We start from the raw sequence: 9,240 nt of genomic DNA, 5'->3' as shown, positions 1-9,240 counted from the left end.
GCCTGGAGGAGGCCGCTTCGGGGGCGGACCCAGGGCGAGCAAGAACCCCCCGCGGCCACCCAGAGGGGGCTGGAGCCCCAACATCTGGAAGGGCCCTGCCCGGCTCAACTACGCAGCGCGCGCTCTTCTCCGGCGCCGACCCTCAGGATCGCACTGCGCGCCGGCGCTCCCTCCCCTTGAAAGATGCTGGTGACCCCCAGCCTGAGCGAGGAGGGGCTGCTGCCCTGCCCCACTGCGGGGACTGAATGCATGGGGACTAGGCGGGGGGGGGGTCCCCTTGATTTATTTCCTTTCCATTCCCCCTTTATCTGCTCCAGGTGCTCTGCCTGGTTCTCCTCCTCCCGGGAGGCAGGTGAGGCCAAGAGATCGGGACTGGTCAGCCCGGGAGCTGCAGGGCGGAGCGGGGTCTCGAACCCTCAACTAGGCTGGCTGTCCATGAGGGAAAAGCTTCCCCACTAGAACTTAGAATCATAGTGAAGGGCCATTACAATATTGTTCTCTATATCAGTGTTTCCCAACCGGTGTTCCGCGGCACACTAGTGTGCCGCGAGACGTTGCCTGGTGTGCCGTGGGAGGGAGGCGGGCGAGTCGGGCGGCGGCGGCGAGGAGAGGCCGCCCAGCGCGGGGCTCTCGCCGTCTGCCTGCCTGGCTGCCTGCGTGGCGCTGACGTCACGGGGCTGTAACGTGCCCCACATAGGCACACGCGGGGCGGCGAGCGAGCTGCCTCCCACATCCCATCGCCGCTCGCTTCGGCCGGCCTACTGGGCTGTCGCAGGCGGAAGGCCTGCGCATGCGCGAGGTTTTCGCGCCTTCGGGATTCCCTTCACGCCTTCCTCCTCCCGGGTCCTTGAGAGCGCGGGAAGCGGCAGCGCGAGACCGGCGTTGAGCCTGGTAGGTATTGCGCTTGCCAAGGCAGTCATTTGGGAAATGAAAACTTGCAAAGCAAGCAACCAGTTCAATCTGAAGTACGTGTATGCTTAATATCCTGTATCTGAAACCTGTTCTGCCCCCTCCCCCACACTTGGTGCCATTTTCATCTACACATGCAGCAGAGTAAGTTGACCCAGAATAGTACCAATTCAGATGGCAGATGGGAGAATGACAGTGCTGAATGCTTTCCCATGTAAAACAGTCCCTGCAAATAAAAACCTAGCATATTTGGAAGAGGGATGCTAGCCTAACCATTACCTTCTATGCTGTTACTATTTTTTTTTTTTTTTTTACATAAGTAAAAAGTGACCTTTCCCCATCTGGCATGGTGGTGTGCCTCGAGATTTTTTTCATGAAACAAGTGTGCCTTTGCCCAAAAAAGGTTGGGAAACACTGCTCTATATGATCCCAAAACCTCGTCTAGGCATTTTCTCCTCTCTCAGATGTTATCCCAAAACCCCCTTCCTTTAAAGCCTGGAGGTTTTCACAACCAGCCAGAAGAGCAAGGCTTTTTCTCCTCTCTCAAATGTTACGGTGAAAATGGGCCTCTCTCTCTCTCTCTGGAATGTCTGGCTGAGGCGGGTAGAGATAAGAGCAAGGTTGAATGGGTGTTATTGCAACCCCAGACGGGGGGAGGCTGAAAAGGAGGAGGGTCACACAAGAAACAAAGCCCCATCTTGTTGCTATTAGTGTAAATCACGGGTTTTACATGTGAACACGTGTCTATGCATTCTAAGGGGTATAAAAAGTGGGCGCACCCTTACTGGGGTGTGCAGGTTGCGATCTTATCGCTCTGTACCTTTGTTCTGCATATGCATTTCAAATAAAACCTTGTTAATAACCTGCAAGGACGCTGTGCCGCTTTGTGTGGATCTGTGCTCCGGGGACCCAATAGCAGATATGGAACAGGTCACAGAATTGTAAGGTTGGAAAGGGACACCGACGGTCATCTAGTTCAAATGTATTGGTAAGCAACAGAAATAAAAAGCAGGAGTCTGCTTTTATAAAAAGTTGGCTAGCCAAAGATGCCCCCCTAATCCATCTCTCTGCCTCCCCACAACAGGCAGGTAGTTCAAGTGAGCATCCTGGGTCTCCTGCTCAGCAGTTCCCCCCTCTCTTTCCCCTCCGTCTCTTCCTTGTGGGTCTCCTCTCATGACTAAAGAAGGAGTCACTCGAACTCAGGACGCAAGGGAGAAATGTGCTAAGAGGAAGGCACGCTTGGCAAATCCACACCGGGATCAGCTCCCGCCCGGAAACCAATGTCCCCACTGTGGAAGGACGTGTGGATCCAGAATTGGCCTCCACAGTCACTTAAGGACTCACTGTTAAAACCGTGCTTATGGAAGACAATCTTACTCAGCTATGAGTGGTTGCCGAAGAAGAAGAAGAAGAAGACGACAAAGCTACCATTCAGCCTCTGCAGCCTGCACCTCATTCCCTGCCATCCAGATTTCATAAAGGATTTGGCTCTATCCAGGCAACATGGCGGCCTCCCTGCTTCCTTCTGGATACCAGACCAGCTGCTCCCTCTCAGGCCAGGCCTTTGGCAACGCAGGTGGGAACCTCTGTGGTCTGGAGGGGATTCCTTTACCTTCAACAGGTGGGCTTCCTGCTTCCCTTGGTCTGGCCCTTGGGACTCTCCGCAGACCTTGCCCATCACAGTCCTCCTCTGCACCTCCTTGGGGTCCTGGAGCTCTGCTGCTGCTGCTGCTGCAGGAGGATGGAGAAACCTCTGGCTGTTGCAGGGCTGGGGGGCAACTGGCTGTACAAAGTTTAGCAAGGGCTGCAGCAGGCAAATGTCGAAGAGAGAGTTAAGTCCTTGAATCAACAACACACAGCCTGGTCAGACGTTTATTGCCTGTAGGACCCCCCTTTTAAGGTTTCATGAATGTGCCTTTGTGAAGTCTCCATTTAGGCAAAAACAAGGGACCCTCCCTTTCTGAAGGCAACCCTGTTTAGGGAAGTTTTTAATGTTTGATGTTTTATCATGTTTTTAATATTCTGTTGGGAGCCACCCAGGGTGGCTGGGGAAACCCAGCCAGATGGGCGGGGTATAAATAATAAATTATTATTATTATTGTTATTGTTGTTGTTGTTGTTGTTGTTATTATTATTATTATTATTATTATTATTATTATTATTATTATTACTATTTTCCACAAGTGTGCTGATGACATCCCTGAAGTGGACCAGAGAGGCATCGCTTGGGGTCTATGAAGGAACAAGGTGGGCCACGAGAGACTTGCCCAGTCCAGTCGGGCGGGGGGTGGGGTCCCGGAAGCTCCCAGCGCTATGAAATGTGGTAGCTAAAAGGCCTGGGTCTCCATCCCATACGTGAATTGGAAGTGCCACCTGGCTTGGCTTTCTTTAGAAGCTCAGCCTACTCCTATGCTTACCACAAATGATGTACAGGGTGAGTCCTTTAAAAGAGGCCCCGTGGATACAGAGTACACATGTTCCACAGGGCCTCTTTTAAAAGACTCACCTTGTATAAAGGGGAGAAATTCACCTCCAGCCAGAGGAAGTGCTCTGCCAACAGGACTGTATTTTGAGGCCCCACTCGCGGGATCATCACCTTGTGGTGAGTGGGTTGCATGTTCCTATGACCCTTGTGAGCGAAGCCGTCTCATACTCCGTAAGGTCAAAGGGAAGGAGCCAGACAAAGAATGACCCAAGAAGTCCTCAACGGCAGAACAGGTGGGTGATAACAAGCGATATGTTACAATGGCTGTGAAGGCGGATGAAGGCTGCAGCAGATAGGAATCTACCAGTTTGTAGAGACTACTTCATGCCAACGGAACAGAGCCCTACCGCGAAGACTGCGTTGGTCAGTGTGCACTGATCTACACGCATAAAACAAATTCACACACAGGCGTCTTCCAAAAACCCATCCCAAACTCCAAATGTCCCATGGCGATCAGCAAATGGTAATGGGGGCAGGATCGTGAAATCTGGAAGCCCCTAGTCATGAACTGGCACTTGGGAGGTGGATACAGATTCAGTCGTTCTGACTCTAGGAAAGAGGCAGTTGAGCAGCTCGGCAGCTGTATCCATGACAGAGCAGCCCTTTTTAGGATCCACTCTGTACACCCTGAAAAGGGGGAGGGGCTAGAAAAGGTGCCCTAAACATAGTCTGCCTCCCTTTTCCCCTGACTGGATTACCGCGCCCAGTGGGGTCACCACCTAGCTGTCGTAAAAGACAATTGAACTTTGGAACATGGAATAAACAGACTTTGTCAGATAACACAGACAGCGAACGTCCTGAACGCAGAACTGCCATCATTGCAAGAGAGCTGTGACGTTTTAACATCAATATTGCAGCGCTTCAAGACTTTTGAAGAGCAGGCGAGGGACAACTGAAGGAAGGAAAAGGAGGCTACACATTATTCTGGAAAGGTCTATCTGAACAAGAACATTGAATACATGGGGTAGGCTTTGCTATAAAAAACGACCTTGTGAAGCTCCTGTCAGAAGTCCCTACCAGCATTAATGAGCGACTCTCAACCCTTCGAATAAAGCTCACCAAAAACCAACAGCCTACTATTATAAGCACTATTATAAGCACTTATACACCAACACTGGATGATGATGAAGACATTAAAGAAATATTTTACTCTCCGCTGGATACTGTCCTATTAGAGACGCCTAATGAAGATAAAATTATCCTTCTGGGTGATTTTAATGCAAGAGTTGAGCGAGATTTCAATCTGTGGCCTGGGACTATTGGGAAAGAAGGAGTTAGCAACAGCAACCAGAACAGAATCTTACTTTTGACGATATGTGCAGCGCACAACCTTGTTATTACTAACACACTCTTTCGACAGAAAATAAATTTAAAACTTCATGGAGGCATCCTCGGTCAAACCGCTGGCACCTCTTAGACTATGTTATTGTCCGTGCTAAAGATCAACGTGATGTGCTCCTAACCAGCCACAAAGACCATCTATGGGCCAATAAATCATGACATATGCCCCCTACGCTCAGCAGATGGTACCACACTTCTAAAAGATAAAGAAGCTATTGCACTGTCCTGGAAAGGACACTACCAACATCTCCTTAACTGCAACTCCCCCATAGCTGCTGAGGTCCTCTCACAAATCCCGCAAAAACAAATTAGAGATGAGCTTGCAATATCTCCAAATCTGGGAGAGTTGTGTACAGCTATTAACTAAATGAAAGACAACAAAGCCAGTGGACCTGATGGGATACCTGCCGAAATCTTCAAAGTGGGCGGAATTGAACTTACACAACAACTTCACAAACTCATCGAAAAAAATCTGGGAAAGAGAAGAAATCCCAGCAGACTTTAGAGATGCCAAAATTAAGGTGACAGAACTGATTGTGGAAACTATCAAGACATCTCTCTATTAGCTGCGGCCGACAAAATTCTCGTAACAATATCCAAGGTGACCCTTCCTGAATCCCAAAATGGCTTCCGGCCTTCTAGGGGGGCAGTAGACATGATTTTCACCGCTCAACAGCTTCAAGAAAAATGCAGAGAGCAAAACTAACCCTTGTCTATGGCGTTCATTGACCTGACTAAGGCTTTTGACACTGTAAATCGTAATGCTCTGTAGACTGTCCTTCTGAAAATTGGCTGCCCAGATAAATGTGTGAACATCATTCGGCTCCTCCATGATAATTCTACAGCAACAATCGCAGATAACAATGGCTCTCAAAGTGAACCATTCACAGTGGGATCAGGTGTTAAACAGGGTTGTGTTCTTGCCCCAACTCTATTCATTATTTTCTTGGCCATGATCCTACGCTTTGTCGAAGGGAAACTCCCCACCAGGGTAGAAATCATACATCAAACATATGGAGAGCTCTTCAATCTGAGCAGGCTGAAAGCAAAGAGTAAGGTTACCGTAACTTCCGTCATGGAGCTTCAGTATGCTGGTGACAACGTAGTGTGCACACGCTCAGAGGAAGACCTCCAAACCATCCTAAATATCTTCGCAGAAGCTTATGAAAAGCTTAGGTCTATTGCTCAACACCCCCAAAACCAAAGTGCTGCACCAACAAGTACAAAATAACCCCTATGCAGTGCCACAAATCTAACTCAATGGTGTAACATTGGAAAATGTCGCTTCTCCTACCTAGACAGTTATCTTTCCACAAGGGTCAACATTGATGCAGAAATCCAGCATCTCCTGAGCTCTGCGAGTGAAGCTTTCTCCCAACTGAAGTGCAGAGTGTTTGAGGACCGGGACATTCGCAGGGAAACCAAAATGCTTGTTTACAAAACTATTGTACTGCCAACCATATGCTTGTGAAACATGGACCACTTATAAACGCCATCTCCAATTCCTCAAAAGATTACATCAACGGTGTCTCCAAAAAATTTTACACATCACTTGGGAAGACAGGCAAACTAATATTAGTATACTGGAAGAAGCAAAGATCACCAGTGTTGAAGCAATGATTCTTCAACATCAACTTCATTGGACTGGTCATGTTGCGCGGATGACTAATGATCGTCTTCCAAAGCAACTACTCTATTCTGAACTTAAAAATGGAAAGCGTAATGCTGGTGGTCAACAAAAGAGGTTTAAAGGCTGTCTCAAGGCAAATCTAAAGACTGTAGTATAAACATCGACAAATGGGAAACACTGGCCTGCGAGCGCTCTAATTGGAGAACAGCCTTTACCAGAGGTGTCATGGGCTTTGAAGACACTCGAACTCAGGATGCAAGGGAGAAATGTGCTAAGAGGAAGGCAAATCCACAGTGTGATCAACTCCCACCCGGGAACCAATGTCCCCACTGTGGAAGGATGTGTGGATCCAGAATTGGCCTCCACAGACACTTACGGACTCGCTTTTAAAACTGTGTTTATGGAAGACAATCTTACTTGGCTACGAGTGATCGCCAAAGAAGGAGAAGATTTTGAGGCCCAACCTTGGAAGTTACCAACTTCCTGTTCCGCTGCAAGTAAAGCCCCCCATTCTAGATCATCCTGTTATACAAATTGGGGGTTGCCTTGGTTCAGCCCTACTCAAGGGACTTGCCACCCCTCAAGATTCATTCCTCAGTCAGAGTAAAAGAAAAGGGGGAAATCTTCCCCATCCCCCCCCCACAGCTGCCCTGTTTGGCAGCTCCATTTTTGCCAGCTGCTCTCCTTGCTCCCCTCTTGCTCCGAAGGGCTTCATGATTTGTTTTGGATAGCAAAATTAATAATAATAATAATAATAATAATAATAATAATAATAATAATAATAATAATAATAATAATAATAATAATAATAGATTATTTATACCCTGGGTTTCCCCAGCCACTCTGGGCATCTTCCAACAGAATATTAAAATACAATAACCTATTAAACATTAAAAGCTTCTGTAAACAGGAAAGAAATAGGAAGCTTCTCTTTGAAAGAGGGAGGTTCAGGATCTTATAAATTATTATAAGTCATTACTACAAATTATTACAAATTGCAGGCCACCCGCGCACTTGCAACTTCAGCCCCGGCTGCGCGCGCAGCAGGTGAGCACGCGCTCGCTCCGGCTCATTCACGTCGACCAGCTTTTCCCACGCAACCCTTTTCCGATTGGTGACTCTGGCTGTCAGTCCAAGCCCCAGAATCTGATTGGTCCGGCAGCCTCCCTTCTTCCCTCCCTCCCATTGGTTGCCTCCGTCGCTTCAAGCGTTCTAATCCCACCCCAACATTGACTTTCGCTCGGCTTCGTTGGGAGCGGCTGATTCGCCAGACGTCGCGTCCCTCAACCTGCCCGGTCCAATCAGCGCACATGTTTATTGTTCGGGACCATGTTTTTCCCACGGAGGCGATCGGGCGCTCAAGGCAGCGCGCCCCCTGGCGGCGGAAAGGGCTTCGGCTGGGAAGCGGCTCGGGGCAGAGCCCTGCTGGGGGGCCGAGGATGAGGAGGGGCGGGAGTGGGGTGGGGGCCCCCCGGGGCTGCCCTGGGCTGGCGGTGGGGCAGGACGGCTGATCCGGCTGCCCCCTGGACGCCGCGCAGGGAGAGCGCTGCTGCTGCGCTCGGGTCCCGCGCAGACGGAGGGGCGTCCACTGGGGCGCTTCGGTCCCCCCCCCGTGGGCGCTGCTTAGGCTGGCCGAGAAGCCCCCTGCGCTGCCTTGGGGCCGGATCCGGCGCCCGCCGGGCTGCTGGCGCAAGCTGCCTCCGAGGTGCGCTTTCCCTTGCCCGGAATCCAGAGCTGCAGCAGCCAGCCTCTCCGAGGGTCTCTTTCTGGTCGGGCGGCGCTGCTGCGCTCCCCCTCCCCCCCCGGCTGCCTTTGGCCTCCTGGCCACGCCCCCTCCTCCTGACGCTCCGCCCCCGCCCGGGAGGAAAGCCCCCCCGCCCCCTCCCGCCATCCCTCGACGCCGAGCTGCGCCAGGCGAGCCGCGGAGCTGCGCCCGAGCCCGTCAGGTGAGCCCGGCGGGGGCGCGGGGGGGGGGTCCCAGCAGCGCTTCGGCGGGGGCTGCGCGGCCCTAGCGGGATCCTAAGCCCCGGGTGGGGGGGGGGAGAGGTGATGCTACGGATGCAAACTGCCGCCGGGGGAGGGATGCCTTGGTGCGCCACACGAGCGGGGGCCCCGTCGCGTCACCTGGGCGCCCCCCCATTCCGGCAATGGGGTCCTGGTCGCGGTGTTTCGTCGGGCGGGGGCCGTCGAGCTGCCCCGCGGCGTCCGGGGCTGGAAGGCGAGGCCGGTAGGGGGCTCAGCCCCTCTGGCTCTCCCCGGAGGCCTGCAATGCGGTGGGGCGGGAGGGGGGTCCGGGCCGCGCGTGGCACCCCCCTTCCCGGCTTGGGCTCCGTCGAAGGAGGGATGGAGCCGGGGAGAAAGGAGGAAGGGGCGACGGAGATTTTATCCCCCCCCCCATTAAAACCAATTCCAGCCTCACCTGCCTTTCCAGGAGCCCCCTAAAGTAGCCTCGATCTGGCGGGGCGGAAAAACCCAGCGCGGCCTGAGCAGCATCGGAGCAGAGGCAGCGCCCCCCCCAAAAAAAAAACACCACGGGATTAAATCGTAAATGAAACCTGGTCCAGATGAAATGGAGGCGGGCAAGGCAGGTTGGCATAGGAGCCAACTCCTGGGGGCCGAGGTCCCTTGCCCCCCCCATAAAATATTTGAGAAGCTTCCCCCCAGTTGATGGGCATTGGCAGGCAAATGGTGTGCATGAACCCTGCCGTGTGGTCGATTATGTGGGACTGGGCTTACCTGCCCCTCCCAGGTATTGTATTCTCAAGTTGGCACCCCTGCTCTCTGGCTTTTCGTTTTCCTTTCGTTTTTTCCGAGGGGAATGATTTGTCCATTTCCTTGATCTCTTTGGGAGGGGGCCCTTTTGTCTTTTTAGAAG

The 9,240-nt window shown here is 51.9% G+C and overlaps 1 protein-coding gene across 1 annotated transcript in view; it reads left to right on the top strand.

Moving 5' to 3' along the window:
* Nucleotides 1-8,251: 8,251 nt before the first annotated feature.
* The window catches only part of GRINA (glutamate ionotropic receptor NMDA type subunit associated protein 1), a 35,811-nt gene continuing 34,822 nt past the window's right edge, over nucleotides 8,252-9,240 (top strand). Inside the window, exon 1 of the mRNA XM_081204894.1 lies at nucleotides 8,252-8,311. The gene's annotated coding sequence lies outside the window, so the exon portion shown is untranslated. The remainder of the gene's footprint in view (nucleotides 8,312-9,240) is intronic.

Source organism: Podarcis bocagei (assembly GCF_964188305.1).
Source record: "Podarcis bocagei genome assembly, chromosome: 8".
Classification (NCBI taxonomy): Eukaryota; Metazoa; Chordata; class Lepidosauria; order Squamata; family Lacertidae; genus Podarcis; species Podarcis bocagei.
Note: the sequence above shows the minus strand (reverse complement) of the source record. Positions and strands in the feature narration are given on the sequence as shown.